At 37.3% G+C, this 15,232-nt stretch overlaps 3 pseudogenes; 2 read left to right on the top strand and 1 right to left on the bottom strand.

The window, feature by feature from the left end:
* Window positions 1-6,957: 6,957 nt before the first annotated feature.
* On the bottom strand, window positions 6,958-7,514 carry LOC141416157 (putative olfactory receptor 7A2; annotated as a pseudogene).
* Window positions 7,515-7,559: 45 nt separating this feature from the next.
* On the top strand, window positions 7,560-10,228 carry LOC141416156 (olfactory receptor 7A17-like; annotated as a pseudogene).
* A 4,387-nt stretch (window positions 10,229-14,615) lies between these two features.
* Window positions 14,616-15,232, top strand: LOC141416155 (olfactory receptor 7A5-like; annotated as a pseudogene).

Genomic DNA, 15,232 nt, shown 5'->3' with positions numbered 1-15,232 from the left:
AAGATGAGTGGGAGAGAAAGAAAGAGAGAGATAGAGAGAGAGAGAGAGAGGGAGAGAGAGAGAGAGAGAGAGAAAAGGTCCTGGGGAGGTCTGGCTGCTTTCTACCACCAGCCATATTCCCTTGAGGACCTGAAAAATATTAAAACATCAAAGGCAAATTCCTCAAAAGACAAATGTAATGATGTATTTTGTGTTCTGTGACACACACTGAATATTCACCTGGATAAAAAACAGGTCAAAGTGAAGAAGAAAACAAAATTTAAAAAGGAAATATATAAAGAACAATAAAAACTAGCAGTTTTCATAAAAAAATTAGAAGAGATTGTTTCCTGCAATGTTCAATACTAATTTGATAAATTGGGTTCTACATTTATTGCACATTAATTGATGATATTTGCACATAATCTTGAGATACAATATATGGTTCAATGCAAGCATACATGGTGTGATGACCATATCAGTGTAATTAACACATCAATCCTGGAAACATTTTCAGTTTGTTGTGCTGAGAATTTTCAAGATCTTCCTTGTAGGTATTTTGAAATATACAGCTTTTCTCACTCTACTCACCCTACTTACCATGCAATATAACATCAAAATTTATTCCTTTTGCTTTAGTGCACTCATCAATTTCTGATTCCTGGTGCCTGCTTTCCCACCATCCCCAGTCTCAGGTAACCCCTCTGTACTTTCTACTTTAGTGAGATCAACTTCTTAAATTCCACAGGGAAAACTAGTTGGCATTTCTTATTGTGTGGATAAGCCAGACACAGAAGAAAAAATGACACTTGGTTTGTACATAAAATAGTGGATGAAGCAGAATTCTCTCTTCATTTTCTAGTGTGGTATCATTTCTGTGTCATTCCAGGGCTTTCAGGTTTGAGTTGTTTGGACAAACCCTATATGCACACTTATATCCTGCCTGTATTTTCATCCAATGTCCAAACACATCCTGATTCCGTACTCTATAAAATACTGCAAACACCAGGAGGTTACACTGAATAGATTCCTCCCTATGGCTGACCACCAGGGACTCTGCAGAACACAAGCATTTGTAGCAACATCTAAATGTCTCAATGCATTGAAGAGGAAGATAGCCTTGAAACAGGGTTGTAAAACATGGTAATTTGTCAATTAAAAGCTGTAACCTCAGACAGAGCTGTAAAACAATGAGGAATTACTCATTAGAGCCATGCAAAAAGTTCAGGATCCAGGTAAAGGACACCATGCAGAGATAAACCCTCATTCCCGCATTCCTTTGTCTCCACTTGTAAATAAACTTTCCAAAGCAGGACTCCCCTGCTGTTCTTATCTAAACCTTAGGTCTCTAATCCACTACTGGCCCGTAATTGATGGGAGAGCACATTCCTTGTAACCTGATGCCCTGCACTGCCTTTTAAAAATGTGAATCCTTTGTTCAGTGCTCAGACACAGGTACACATCTGGGCCTGCTGGCATAAAATAAAATCTAAGTTCTCCACTTCTCTGAGTGTCCCTTGGCTTCTCGTCTGACTATATTGCCACAACAGTATGATACAGATAAGGAGAGGCTTTGCATGCCTTGTTCACCTCAGTATTTTGACAGCATTATGTGGTGTGTCTGCATTACATGGACTGAAATTCCATGAATTTGGAATTTGGAGAAGTTGGAACACATAAAAAACAGGTTAAATTGAGTGGCTTCCAAACAACTGCATTAAACAAAGTTGAATTGAGTATTAAGAACTATGTGAAGGAAGGTATAGAACATGAAAAAATTAATGTTATCAACATGGATAAATAATTTAAGACATGAAAGAATATATTGAAGATCGATCTTCTAAAGCTGTGCCATTGCAGGTGCTGAGTTACTGTAACTTATCCTCATTATACACAGGCATTTAAAATATGACATGGTTGTTTTCTAAGTTGGAAAAGCTTGAATAATTAAATAAACACTGGTATAAATGCCTACCTATCTGGAAGAAAATTAGATTGTTCTCCTAGCATACATGTCTTACATGTATGTATGTGAAAAACCTTAGCATGCAATCAAATAGTAAACTTCACAGGAACATAAAGAAAACTACAGATATAGTTCATGGGTAGGAAAATAACCTTAAACACAGGAGATAGAAATAGTTTAATAATTAAAATTGTTGTGGACTAAATTATAATTCCAAAAGTATACACAGAAACAATAAACTGGAAAATCTCATCAAAATGCTGAAGAAAACAGGCATATGATAGTAAAAACAAATCAAAACAGAGCTTTATTTCAGAAATTAGAAATCTCCTCATTTCTCTGTTAGTTTCTCCAAAAGTAATGTCCAGTTTCTCATTTCCTTCTTATTAATATCAAATGTCTAAGATAAATGTTCTATTTATGTAGAACTACGCCAAGTCCACTGTAAGCCTCCCAATCCCTCTTCTAACAGGGCTTCCATTGCCACTTGGTATAGTGTCCTCTCTCAATACTGCCAACAAAGGCCCTGCATTATGAATTCAATGTCCACTTCCTTTTTCAGCATGGTCAATAAACACACCAATGACTTAATAAACAAACAAGCAAACAGCCAAAACAACCTTTCAGCTCTGGAATGGGCTGCATTAGCTCTATGGAGACCATAGGTAAACATTGTCTTCCATCACTTAGAGGAAATCCTACACTACTGCTGAACTTTCAGACTCACGTGGCTGAGTTTTCTGAAAGAAAGTTCCCATGGGGAAAATCAAAATCTGTTCCTATATGGTTGACAAAGACTAAAGTCTTATAGTCAGAAAGCAGAGTAAGAAGGGTCAAGTTTCAGTCCTTTAGCCGGTTGAGGACTTTAATGAAACATCTATGCTCATTCCATCCAAGGTTAACTTTGCTGAAGGGCAATGGCACAAGAGAATTTACAACTCTTATGCCTGCTTCTCAGGCACTTTCCTTCCTATTGCTCCAAACCTGAGCTCATCATTTCCCTTGGGGAATCTGATGTGCACCGAAAGCATTGTTCTTGCTGATTCTCTGTCCCCAGTACACCAAATTCTAAAACTAAGTATCCTTTATTGACTAGGTCCCATGGATCCCTTGTGTTCTTTCTAAGTGGTTCCCATGTTCTTTGGAGAGCTCCATTGGTCCCCCGAAGCCTTTACTTGTGATTATAACATGGTCCTTGAAACCTCCAAAAGTTTACTTCTCTCTTTAAGGAGGGGTGATCTTGATCCTTTGATATAAAACCATTATTACTGCAATATTTGGTTTCCTGGTAATTTTATTCCAATCCATTTATAATATAATATTCCTGTCCCAAGATAAGAACTGTCATTTAGTCATGTATTTTTTAAATGTTTGATAATTAAGGGATCCAATTAGGTTGTTTTATGCACATTACACTGTGATTAGCATGTCCTAAGAATTCTCCCATTTGGTTTTTGTGGTCTGAACTGCTAAGAATGTCATTCTTTAGTCCTACAAATGGGGCTGAGAATGCTCATGTGATCAAAGTAGTTGGGGCAATTGGAGTTAGGATTCCAAAATATGAATTTTAGAGGAGATAGAAATATTCAGTCCACTCTCTTCAACAAAATTAGAGATAAGAGCAAAATAGTTTCTGCTGGGTATTGAGGGGGTGGGGAGGAGATGGAGGGGGTGGTGTGGGTGGTAAGGGAGGGGGTGGGGGTAGGAGGGAGAAATGACCCAAGCCTTGTATGCACAAAGATTTTATTAAGAACAAAAAAAAGAAATATTCAGTCCATAAGAGAATGGAGATGTCATGAGGGCAAGACTTCCGTGCCTGGAACCTAGCAAGTGCTCAGGAGATATTTGTTGATGAGTTTGAGAAAACAGGTAGTTTGAGATTTCTGCAGGAAGTGTTGATGAAATAGCTCAAGTTCATGGATGAGTGAGAAAATTCACCGACATCAGAAAGTAAGAACAAAATTTTCATTCATGTGAAAAAATAGTGTTATAGGGAGCAAAAACTGTAAGTTTAAAAGGTCAAATATAGGGCAAGTTACAGCAATGCCAAGGAAGGATCATGATGAGCACAAATTTTTGATGGCATTGGTTAGTGACCCACTATATTATGAGAGACCCATTTGGTTAGAAACAGAGGACAGTTCCCAGTGATGAAGGTGAGCCTCATCTAGTACCCAGCAGAACAGGACCTCAGTCCCACAAACAAAAGTGGATGAATTCTGCCCATGATTTTAGTGAACCTGGAATAGCCCTTTGAGCTCTACATGAGAAATAAGCCAAAGCAACGGTGGTTTTAGTTACTGTGAGACCTGAGCTGTCAACCAGCCAAGACATGCCTGGAGTTCCAATCTACTATACAGAAGGAAATGTTTCAACACATTTCATTTGTGTTCATTTGTTTGGAAGGAATAGAAAACTCTCAGTATGTTTGTAATAATGTGTGTTATAATAAGCACATTATAAAATTCCAATTATTTGTTCATGTATTTTTGAGAGACACATAATTGTACATGTTTATTTGGTATAGTTTCTTCTCTCAATAAATTTATGAAATGTGTGATGATTGAGCCAAGGTTATTTCCATATCTATCACCTCAAGTATTTTTATTTATTCATGGCGGAACAATTTCAAAGTCTTTTTCTAGGTATTAAAAATGGTATTGTAGTGTAGACTACATTATTAGCAACATAGTGACCCTGCTATGGTATAGAACTGTATTATTTTACACTATCATAAATCTCAGTTCTCCTCTTCCCACCCTCTGGTATGCACTACTCTACTCTCAACTATAATGGAATCAACATTCAAGATCCTACATGTGAGTAAAAGCAAGTGGCACTCGCCTATCTGTAACTGGCTTCTTTCCTTTATGTTACTACAAATACAGAATTTCATGTGGTATACATGACACATTTTTCTCCTCTTGTTCTTATTTTGTGAGCAATTGCATTCTTGTTCAGAAAGTCATTGAGCAAGCCTGTATCTTCAGTGTTTCCCTGTAGTACATTCAAAATTTCAGGTCAGAGATTATGGACATTGAACCATTTTCAATTGGTTTTGGTGCAGGATGAGTGATAGAGACCCAGTTTCTCTTTTCTACATATGAATATACAATTTTCCCAATATAATTTTTGGAGAGACTGTGTTTTCTCCTACATAGATTTTTGGCACCTTTGTGAAAGATCAAGTGGTTAGATGTCGTGGGCAGGCTACTGTGTAGAGTTGACCATCAGTCAGGCACTAAATGAATTAACTTAGGCAGTTGCTCACACACACACTTTATTTCAGGGAGTTATAACCTAACGCCGGATAGCACCTCAGCCTTCCCCAAGCTGTGTTCACCCTGCGACGTGAATCTTAGTCCACTAGTGGCTGGCTCCAAACTGGTCCTGGCTAGTTCTCAGTCTCAATATGCCTCCAGGATGCCCAGGGAATCCCACAGGCCATGCTGAGTGTCCGGGTCCACCTCGTCCAGGTCTGCTTTCGACCAGCATGATGTGTGTTGTCAATTGAGAGGAAGTGGTGATGTACTTGCAGCAGAGTGGTTTATTGGAGCCAGCTTAGGGTTGCTTCATTTGCATATCGGCACCAGCTGAGGGTTGGCTGATTTGCATATCGGGCACCATATGGTATGTGTTTACATCATAGGGCACACAATATTATTCTCATAAAGGTTTTACAGTGTATTATATTTTTATATAATTTTCAAATATGCTTAATGCACATCAAATATAATACTCATAACATTACAGCTCTGTAGTCCTATTTCTGGAACTTCTGTTCTATTCCATCTGTCTATGTGTCTGCTTTTATCCAGTACCATGCTGCTTTTTTTACTATGGCTAGGTAGTGTAATTTGAAATCAGGTTTTGTGACACCTCGAATATTGCTGTATGTGTTCAGGGTTATATTGCCTATTTAATAACTTTCATGCTTCCAAATGAATTTTAGGGCTGATTTATCTCTTTCTGTGAAGAATAACAATGAGATTTTAGATGTGAATATCATTGAATTTATCATTCACTTTTGGGACTACAACAGTTTTGAGAATACTAATTCTGCCAATCCATAAACATAAGAAGAATCTTCATTTTCTAATGTCTCTCTCAACTTCTTTCTCCAGTTTCTTACGGTTTTCATTATAGAAGTATTTCTCCTCCTTGGTTAGGCCTGCAATGAGGTAATTTAAAAGCTATTGGGAATAAGAATATTTTCCTCAGCATTTTTGTAGTTGGTATATAGAAAATGTACTGTCTTTTTGCTGACTTTGTATCCTGCTACTTTGCTAAAACTGTTTATTAAACCTAAGTGTTTTCTGGTACTGCCCTTACTTTAAGTATAGAATCACTTCATCTGAAAATAGGGATAATTTAGTTTATTCTTTTCCATTTTAAATCCTGCTTATTATTTCCTTTCTCTTGCCTATTGCTCTGGGTAAGCATTCTGGCACTGCATTGAATAATTGCAGAGGTAGTGAACATCCTCTTGTAATTCCTGATGTTTGAGGAAATGTTTTCAGTTTTTCTTGATTAAGTGAAATGTTGATTATAGGATATCATATATAGCCTTTATTATATTGTGGTATGTTCCTTATACACCTAGTTTTTTCTTGGCTATTATCACGAAAGGAAATTGAATTTTGTCAGTTTTTTTGTCTGAGTCTAGTGAGATGATGATGATGTGATTTTTTTCCTTGATTCTATTGATGTTATAGTATTTATTTCTTTGCATATGTTCAACCATTCTTGCATTCCTAGAATGAAATGAACTAGTCTTTTGTGTTATAGAGAGATAAAAGTATAATAAAGCAAAGTTTGTAACTGAATTGCATAGAAACTTTGAAATCAGAATAGAGGAACTTCAGGAATAAAATAGAAAGGTATGCTTTCTACTTCCCCCTTTTCATCAAAGAACCAAAGATCTGACCTTGAGACTTGAAGTCTTGTAATCAGAGACACTTATTCAGTCTCAGGAGAAGGGGAGCTTTTATTATACTAATCTCAAAAAGTCTTTAAAGAGCATTCTTGATGTCTGTGTTCCTCAGAGTGTAGATGAAGGGATTTAGCATGCAGGTGACAATAGCATATGTCACTGAGGCTATTGAAAGTGGATTGTGAGTTTGGGGGTCACAGCAGAACTGAAGTATACTCTTTGGCTCATACCATAAAATAAGGAGACAAATAAGCAGTGTGATGCATAGGTGGGAAATGCCTTGTACTTTCCCTGAGTTGAAGAGATTTTACATATGGAAGAATCTATCTTGAAGTAAGAGAAAAGTATGCCATCAAGGGGACAGCAAGCCACTTTGGTATTTGCAAAATAAATCAGCACCTAATTAACAATGGTGACAGAACAGGCATGGGGGACCACCTGATTCAGTTAACAGAAAAAGTGTGGGATTTCCGAGCATACACAGAAGAACAGTTGCAAAACTATTAAGCTTTGTGATATGGAATTCAAGATACTCATGATCCAGTACACCAGAATCAGCAACACACACAGTCAGGAGTTCATGATGTCTGTGTAATGCAGGGGGTGACACATGGCCACAAAGCGGTCAGAGGCCATTACAGTCAGCAGAAAAATGTCCAAGCCTGCAAAGAGTATGAAACAATGCATTTGGGTGATGCAGCCTTTGTAAGTTAGAGCTTTACTGTGTGTATATATATTTAACAGCAAACTTGGGACAGTGGTTGATGTGAAGCAAATGTCCACAAAGGAGAGGTTGGAGATAAAATAATTCATGGGTATGTGCAAGTTGGAATCTGAGATGGTGGCTTTGATAATGAGAAAGTTCCCAAGCACATGACCAGGCATGGAAAGAAACAGTCCAACGAGGACAGGCTGCAATCTGGGTTCCTCTGAAATGCCCAGAAGAAGAAATTCTGAAATTTGTGAGTCATTTATTGGCCACATGTGGTTGCAGTGGCTAAGAAAAATAAGATAAAAATTGCACAATTCTAACCTAAAAGCAACACTGTGCATTGCATTCTATAGAACAAGATGTGATTTTCCAGGTGTTACATATGAATCTGTTCTCCTGTGGGTATCCCTGTGTCATCTCTGATATGGATTTCCTGTTCCCCTCTAAACATTTTCCTAAGAGGTCATGGATTCAAAGTGTTTACAAATTAATACTTTCCTGCATTTGAGGAATATAATTTAGTGATGACCACTTTCCAAGAAAACATTGTTCTGGACAGGTATAATATATCCTTAAAATTCAATGAGTCAGCTATAATCCCAGCAAATGAAAGCAAATGCAGGAAGATACAGATTTCATTATTTACATGTGAAAGTGAGTGGAACTATAAAGGAAACAAAATGAAAAGATATACAGGGAGAGTTGTTTTATACTGTGTTCAAGAACAGCATAAAAATGAAAGTAAGAGAGGGAGATAAAAATTATATGCAGGAGTTTGTGCCTGGAAGACATAATGGCCTGTGCAAAGTGTGCCAGGAAGTTCCTGCTTCAGATTTCCAGGATGAAGGGGAATCTAGATGCCTAGGAGACTAATTAAGAGACAGAGAATATAAACCAGGTGTCAGTGGCTCACACCTGTAATCTTAGCTATAAAGGAGGATGAGATTAGAAGGACTGTGGTTCAAAGCCATCCCGGGCAAATAGTTCATGAGACCCTATCTTGAAAAATACCCATAAAAATGAGTTGATGGAGTGGCTCAAGGTGTAGGACCAGGGTTCAAGCCACAATACCACAAAAAATTGACAGAGAATAATGAAAAGAATGGCCTCATAGCTGTTGAACTTCCACACTCAAAGGCTGTCTGTCCAGATGCTTCAGACTTTGTGTTTTACATTAGTGTAATTGGGTGTGACCAATTCAAATGCATCTCTGTTATTTCCATCTGTCACTTTATATGCTGGCCTCTGCACTGTTATTTATTATTTTTGTGGTATGCAGGTTGAATTCAGGATCTGTAACTTGCTAGGCAGTTGTTCACCAATTCACCCCAATCTTTTTTGGGCTTTAGTAATTTTTTGATAGTGTCTTATGTTTCTTCTGGGGAATGGCCATGGACTGCAGTCCTCTTACCTATGACTTCAGTAGCATAGATTACATGTGTGCACTTCCATGCCTGGTTCATTTTGGTATATATAAATCACACTCATCCCCTTCTTTGGAAACCTATTTTCATTCTTGAACACACACACACACACACACACACACACACAAACACACTACACAGACCCACCAGTTTAAAAACCTCACATTTTATGGTCTTAGATGCCATGTTAATATCACATTCTTCTCACACTAATGCACGCTCTGAGAAAGAAAAATACAATAGGAAGGCCATATGAATCAAATGTATTTCTACAATGGATATATGAATTGGACCCCCGAACACCAAGTTGTGAAAGTCCAATGCTTATTTTTTTATCTGTGCTAGGTATTGAACACAGGGCTTTACATATGCAAGGCAAGCATCATACCACTGAGCTACATTTCCAGTGCCCCATACACATTTAATCATGAGGCTAACTTCTCAGACTCACACCTGCACACACCCATGTAATTCTTCCTCTCCAACCTGTCCTCTGTGGACCTCTGTGTCACCTCCATCATTATCCCAAAGGTTCTATTTAATATTCAGACACAGACCAAGGCCATCACTTATAAAGTTTGCATCACCCAAATGTATTTTTTCATTCTCTTTATAGAATTGCATATCCTTCTGTTGACCATGATAGCCTATGACTGTTTTGTGGTCATCTGTCACCCCCTGAATTACACAGTTATCATGAAGGCCCGACTCTGTGTGTTGTGGTTCTTGTGTCCTGGATGGTGAGTGTTCTGAATTCCATCCTTCAGAGTTTAATGGTTTTGTGGCTGTCCTTCTGTGCTGACATAGAAATACCCAAATTTTTTTGTGAAATTAATCAGGTGGTCTGCTATGCCTGTTCTGACACTTTTCTTAAAGATGTGGTGATTTTGTAGTTGTAATCTGGGGCTTCTTGTCCTTTTCTTGTCATCCTGTACACTTACTCCAAGATAGTTTCTTCCACATGTTCAATCTCTTCATCTCAGAGAAAATATAAGGCATTTTCTACCTGTGCATCTCACCTCTCAGTGGTCTCCTTATTTTATTGTACTGGACAATGTGTGTACCTGAGTTCTGTAGTGAGCAAAAACTCACACTCAAATGCAACAGCCCCAGTGATGTATACTCTTGTCACACCCACGCTTAACCCCTTCACCTATAGTTGGAGGAACAGAGATATCAAGAGGTTTCTGAGAATACTTTCTGAGAAACTGTAAGAGATCCAGTTTCCTAAGATTGAGGGTGTGCTCATGATTGCAGAATGCATGCCCTCAAAGACAGTCCTGGGATTCTTTAATCAGAAGGTAGAAACAGAAATGTTTCCCTTTCTGTCATTACCTGAGTATCCATTTCTCTGTTTTCAGAAACTTTAGGTAATTCAAATATACAATTTGGTTTATGGCTATTTCTTCTATGACATCTACTAATCTGCCTTTTCCTATTTCTCCAATGTTTTTCATCTATTTTTCAGCAATATTGGAAATTCCCGTTTATCTTATTTACTGAAAGTTGTCATAAAACCTACTCCTGTAGGAAAACCTTCATTTACAAATGCAAGGCATTGATAGGAGATTATAATGGAAGAAAATCTGAGACCACAGATTTTCACTTGTTGGTTTTCTAACATTTGGTTTCATTTTCAAGGAGATTTTAACAAAGTGGAGTTTTTATACCTGCTCATTAGATTTATTTTCATATTTAGAACCTTTTTGCTCTTTCAAGTCGATGTTCACAGTGTCTGCCATGGTCATGGGAATAAAAGGCACATGACTCCCATCTTTTCTTAGTGTATATTTTTCATAATGTGGATAACATTAATGAAATGTTAACAATATATAAATGATGAAAAGATTGGTGAATCGGGCACTGGGAAATGAGGTACAAGGAAGTAACTGGGAAAGGAAAACACTAGGGTACCTTGAATTCAGAGAACCTTTCTGTATTGTACATTTTATTTTACTTTAGATTATGAGGCATTCATTTCACTTATCAATGATTTTAAAGGTATATTTCCACACATGCTGCTGATCAAATCTAGCCTCCCTTTATTCAACCTCCCCAAATCCCTTCCCAACTTCTTATAATCACTATTCTATATTTAAATAGTTCACCTATTTAAATTTAAATCTGTTAGTAAGAAAACTTGTGGTACTTGTGTTTGTTCTTCTATCACACACACCTAGTAGAATGTACTGCAGGTCCATCCATATTGCCAAAAATGACACAATTCCATTCTTCATCATAACATTGTAATATTCTTAGTGCATTCATCTTTTGATGAACATTGAATTGATTCTATTTATTACAAAATGCGAACAGTGACACAATAAACAACATTGTGCATATGTCCTTTTAGTCTGTGGATTTTATTTCTTTGTTATTTGTGTTAATATTCTGGGTTTGATTATTACATCATAGATTTCCTCCACATTGCCACATGGAAGCAGAGTAATGAATCTCTCAGTGTCATCTCTTAACATTGTGTACTAGTACATTTATCTCAAACTAAGAAGATTAATTATATTAGAGAAAGTACATGTTTTCAGAACAAGCCATTTTTTGCAGTTCAATCATTAGTATGGTTTCCTTTTCCTTTCCAACTCATGATTGTTTCACTTGGCCAACATCATCAAACACTGTCAGAATATAGGTTTATAGTCAGGTTTTTTCATTGATATGATAAATAAATCAGAGAAAGAACTTAAAGAGACAATGTTTAATTTAGGCTCTTCTTTTCACAGATTTCAATCTGAGGCTGGCTGGCTCCATTGTTTCTTGGCTGTGGTGACAGTACAGCAAACAGTGTTGGAGCACAGCTGCTCATCTCATGGCAACCAGGAAGCAGGGTGAATTGAGAAGGGGGCAGGGGACAAGATACATCATTCCAAGGCAGATCCCAATGATCTACCTCCTCTACGTAGGGCCCCCAAGTAATTTTTACCACATATAAGTCATGGCACCACATTAGGAAACCACCAAGGGATCAATCAATTGATTATGTCAGAGCCATTAGGATATAATCACCTCCTCAAAATCTATTAGATTACAGCCAAGTGACAGTACCTGAGCCTGTGGGTAATTTAATACTCAAGCCACAGTTAAATTCTATGCTTAAAATTACCCAAGCATTCTTTTTTGATAAAGGCAGATAAATAAAAAGAATGAATTAATGCTGATAACTTTGGACATTTGGGATCAAGTAGTTATAGGACAGTCTGTGTGGAAGCTTGTTTTGAAGGTCTATTTAAAAATATGGGGTGACAAAATAAGCAGAATTTGTACTGCAATAAATGTTTGCAACCAACATTCCATTGTTATGATCCTATGTACTATAGAGAACCTGGGACAATAGAACAGATGGTATTTATGAAATAAGTGTAAGTGAATTTCTTCTACCTCATACCTTCTATATACTATGGAAATAATTCACTTTTGTCATCTTTCTGAAGTCATCTAGTTCACCCATATTTTATACTCCCGTCAATAAAATGATGGTGTATTCTCTCAACATTCTTCTTGATGTGTTCTTTTTCCCGGTATTACTTTCTCTCAGGCTAAGATTTCTTTCTCTTAATCCTGAGAATTTAATCTGCCATGAGCAAGTACAAAGTCTTTTTCACCTATGAGTCTCACTGCTTGGTGGACTTAGCTTTGATGACACTGTGTGTTAGTCATCTTTCCATTATTATGGAAACATATCTGATAGAATCAACCTAAAAATTTTAAGTACTCTCTGATTCTTAGTCCAAGTTAATTACTATGTTAATTGCAATTTGCTTTTCCATGTAGATGTGAAAAGAAAATTGATAAATGGTTCTTACCATTGACCATGGTAGATACTGTGGACATCAAGCAGAATAAAAAAATCCTTATAATGAAAAGAAAGACCAGTGACTAGTTATAAAACACACCAATTTTTATCAGAAAGTGCTTTTAAGACAGACTCTGAATTTCTACAGCAGTGCTCTCCTTATTCTCTGACACTGACTTTCATCCTCCTTGCTCCTTTCACTGATGTCTTTGGTTTCCTTTTAACCTTGAACCTGTGTTTGAAGTAGCTTCTATAGGATGTTTGCATGGCTGTTCCTCCTATCAGAAATGCAGTTCTGCAGATAAGTTGTAGATCCTTTCCTGTTTTCTGGGGTCTGTTTTCATGTTACTCTTCTGATTATCTTGCTTGAACTCCCAGTAAAAACACCACTCACGATCTACTGTCTCATCCATAGCTCCAATTTTATTTCAAACTTCTTTAATATCTTGAAATATTGCATGATGATTTTTTAGCTAATTGGGTGTGTTTTTATTGCCTTGTATTATTTGTCACTCAATGTATGTTACAATCATTTTCTCCTTTGAACAGATCAATCATTTCCTGCACATTGCCCTAAGATGATCATCACTACATTGCATTCCTCAGATGCATGAAAGCATTGGTGAATAAAATTTTGAATGCATTGTAAAGAGGCTAAGAGTGAATAGAAATTCCAAATCAGAGATGACAAGGGGATTTCTTATATAAGATTAGATTTATATGCAAAGCTCAGGAATTCAAGTTTCTGGCTACAGAAAATATATCAAATTATTTCTGTGAGGTTAGTTCTACATAATTGTGTCATACCTTTTTTTCACTCATTCTTTTTTGTTAGGCAAATCAACCTCATGGAGCCAGAGAATGACACATGCAAATGTAACAGCATTTGCACAGACCATATCCCTATGTATTGATGTTCAGCAGTGATGTGCTCAATTTTTTCCACCTTTTCAACTGTCTCCTGACCATTGACCTGGCTTAAGCATCCATTACAAAATAACTCTCCCTATATTCTTTCTCCTTTACATGTTACATTTTTCCTTCAAAGTGGCTCTCACCAACTGACATAACATGATTGTTTCTCTACCAAACTGTATTTCATTCAATTTGCTTATATAACTTCTGTTACATTATATTTGCTTTTTTTAAAAAATGTCAATAATTTCCTAGATGGTGCCTGCAACATGATGATCACTAAATTACAATCCTCAAAAAGATGGCAGGAGTGGCATTTAATAATTTTGAATCCAGCAGTCATGGAAAAATTCCAAAAGTTGGGAAAGAATTCCGAATCAGAGAATGCAGGGGATGCACTATATGAAAAAAAGCATATGTAAAATGTAGCTATTCAAGTCTGGACTGTAGAATGTATATGTCAATATTTCTTTCATGTGATAATTACACAGTTATGTCATGTGTGTTTTCCTTTCTTTGGCAGTCAAATCAACCACATGGAGCCAGAACATACCACACAATTTTCAGAATTTCTACTTCTGGGAATTCCAGAACACACCAGATTGCAGACTGTCCTCTTTGGAGTGTTCCTGGCCATGTACCTGGTCACCATGCCTGGAACCTAGTCATCACTGTGGCTATGATCTCAAACACTCGCCTGCACATGCCCATGTTCTTCTTCTCCTCCAACCTGTCTCTGGTGAACCTTGGTTTAACATCTACCACCATCCCAAAGATGCAGTACAGGCACAGAGCAAGGTCATCACTTATAAAGTATGCATCACCCAAATATTTTTTGCCATAGTCTTTATAATGTTGTACATCTTTCTGCTCACAAGATGGCCTATGACCACTTTGTGGCCACCTGTCACCACTTACATTTCTCAGTCATCATGAATCCCTATCCACGTATGCTGCTGTTCCTATTGCCCTGGATCATAAATGTCCTGCATTCCCTATTGCAAAGCTTATTGATGGTGAAGGTGTCCTTCTGTACTGACATAGAAATCCCCTGCTTTTTCTGTGAACTTGATCTGATGGTCAAACTCACCTGTTCTCACAACTTTCTCAGTCACTTGGCCATATATATTTCAATTGTACTACTGGTTTGCTGTCACCTTGTTGGCATCCTTTACTCTTACTCCAAGATATTTTCCCCCATCCATGCAATCTAATCAGCTCAGGGGAGTACAAAGCATTTTCCACCTGTGTATATTATCTCCCATTTGTCTCCTTATTTTATTGTACAGAACTTGGTGTGTACCTGAACTCTGCTATTAAACAAAACACACACTCAACTGCAATAGCCTCGGTGATGTACAGCATAGCTACCCCCATGCTGAATCCCTTCATCTACAGTCTGAGAAATAAGGACATCAAGAGGGCTCTGAAAAGACTTTTTCAGTTAGAAAGTCTAAAAGGGAAAATTGTATTGAGGATAAAGAAGTGCCCATGA

Source organism: Castor canadensis, chromosome 14, assembly GCF_047511655.1.
Source record: "Castor canadensis chromosome 14, mCasCan1.hap1v2, whole genome shotgun sequence".
In the NCBI taxonomy this organism is placed as follows: Eukaryota; Metazoa; Chordata; class Mammalia; order Rodentia; family Castoridae; genus Castor; species Castor canadensis.
The sequence above is the reverse complement of the archived record's forward strand: the minus strand, read 5'-3'. Positions and strand labels throughout refer to the sequence as shown.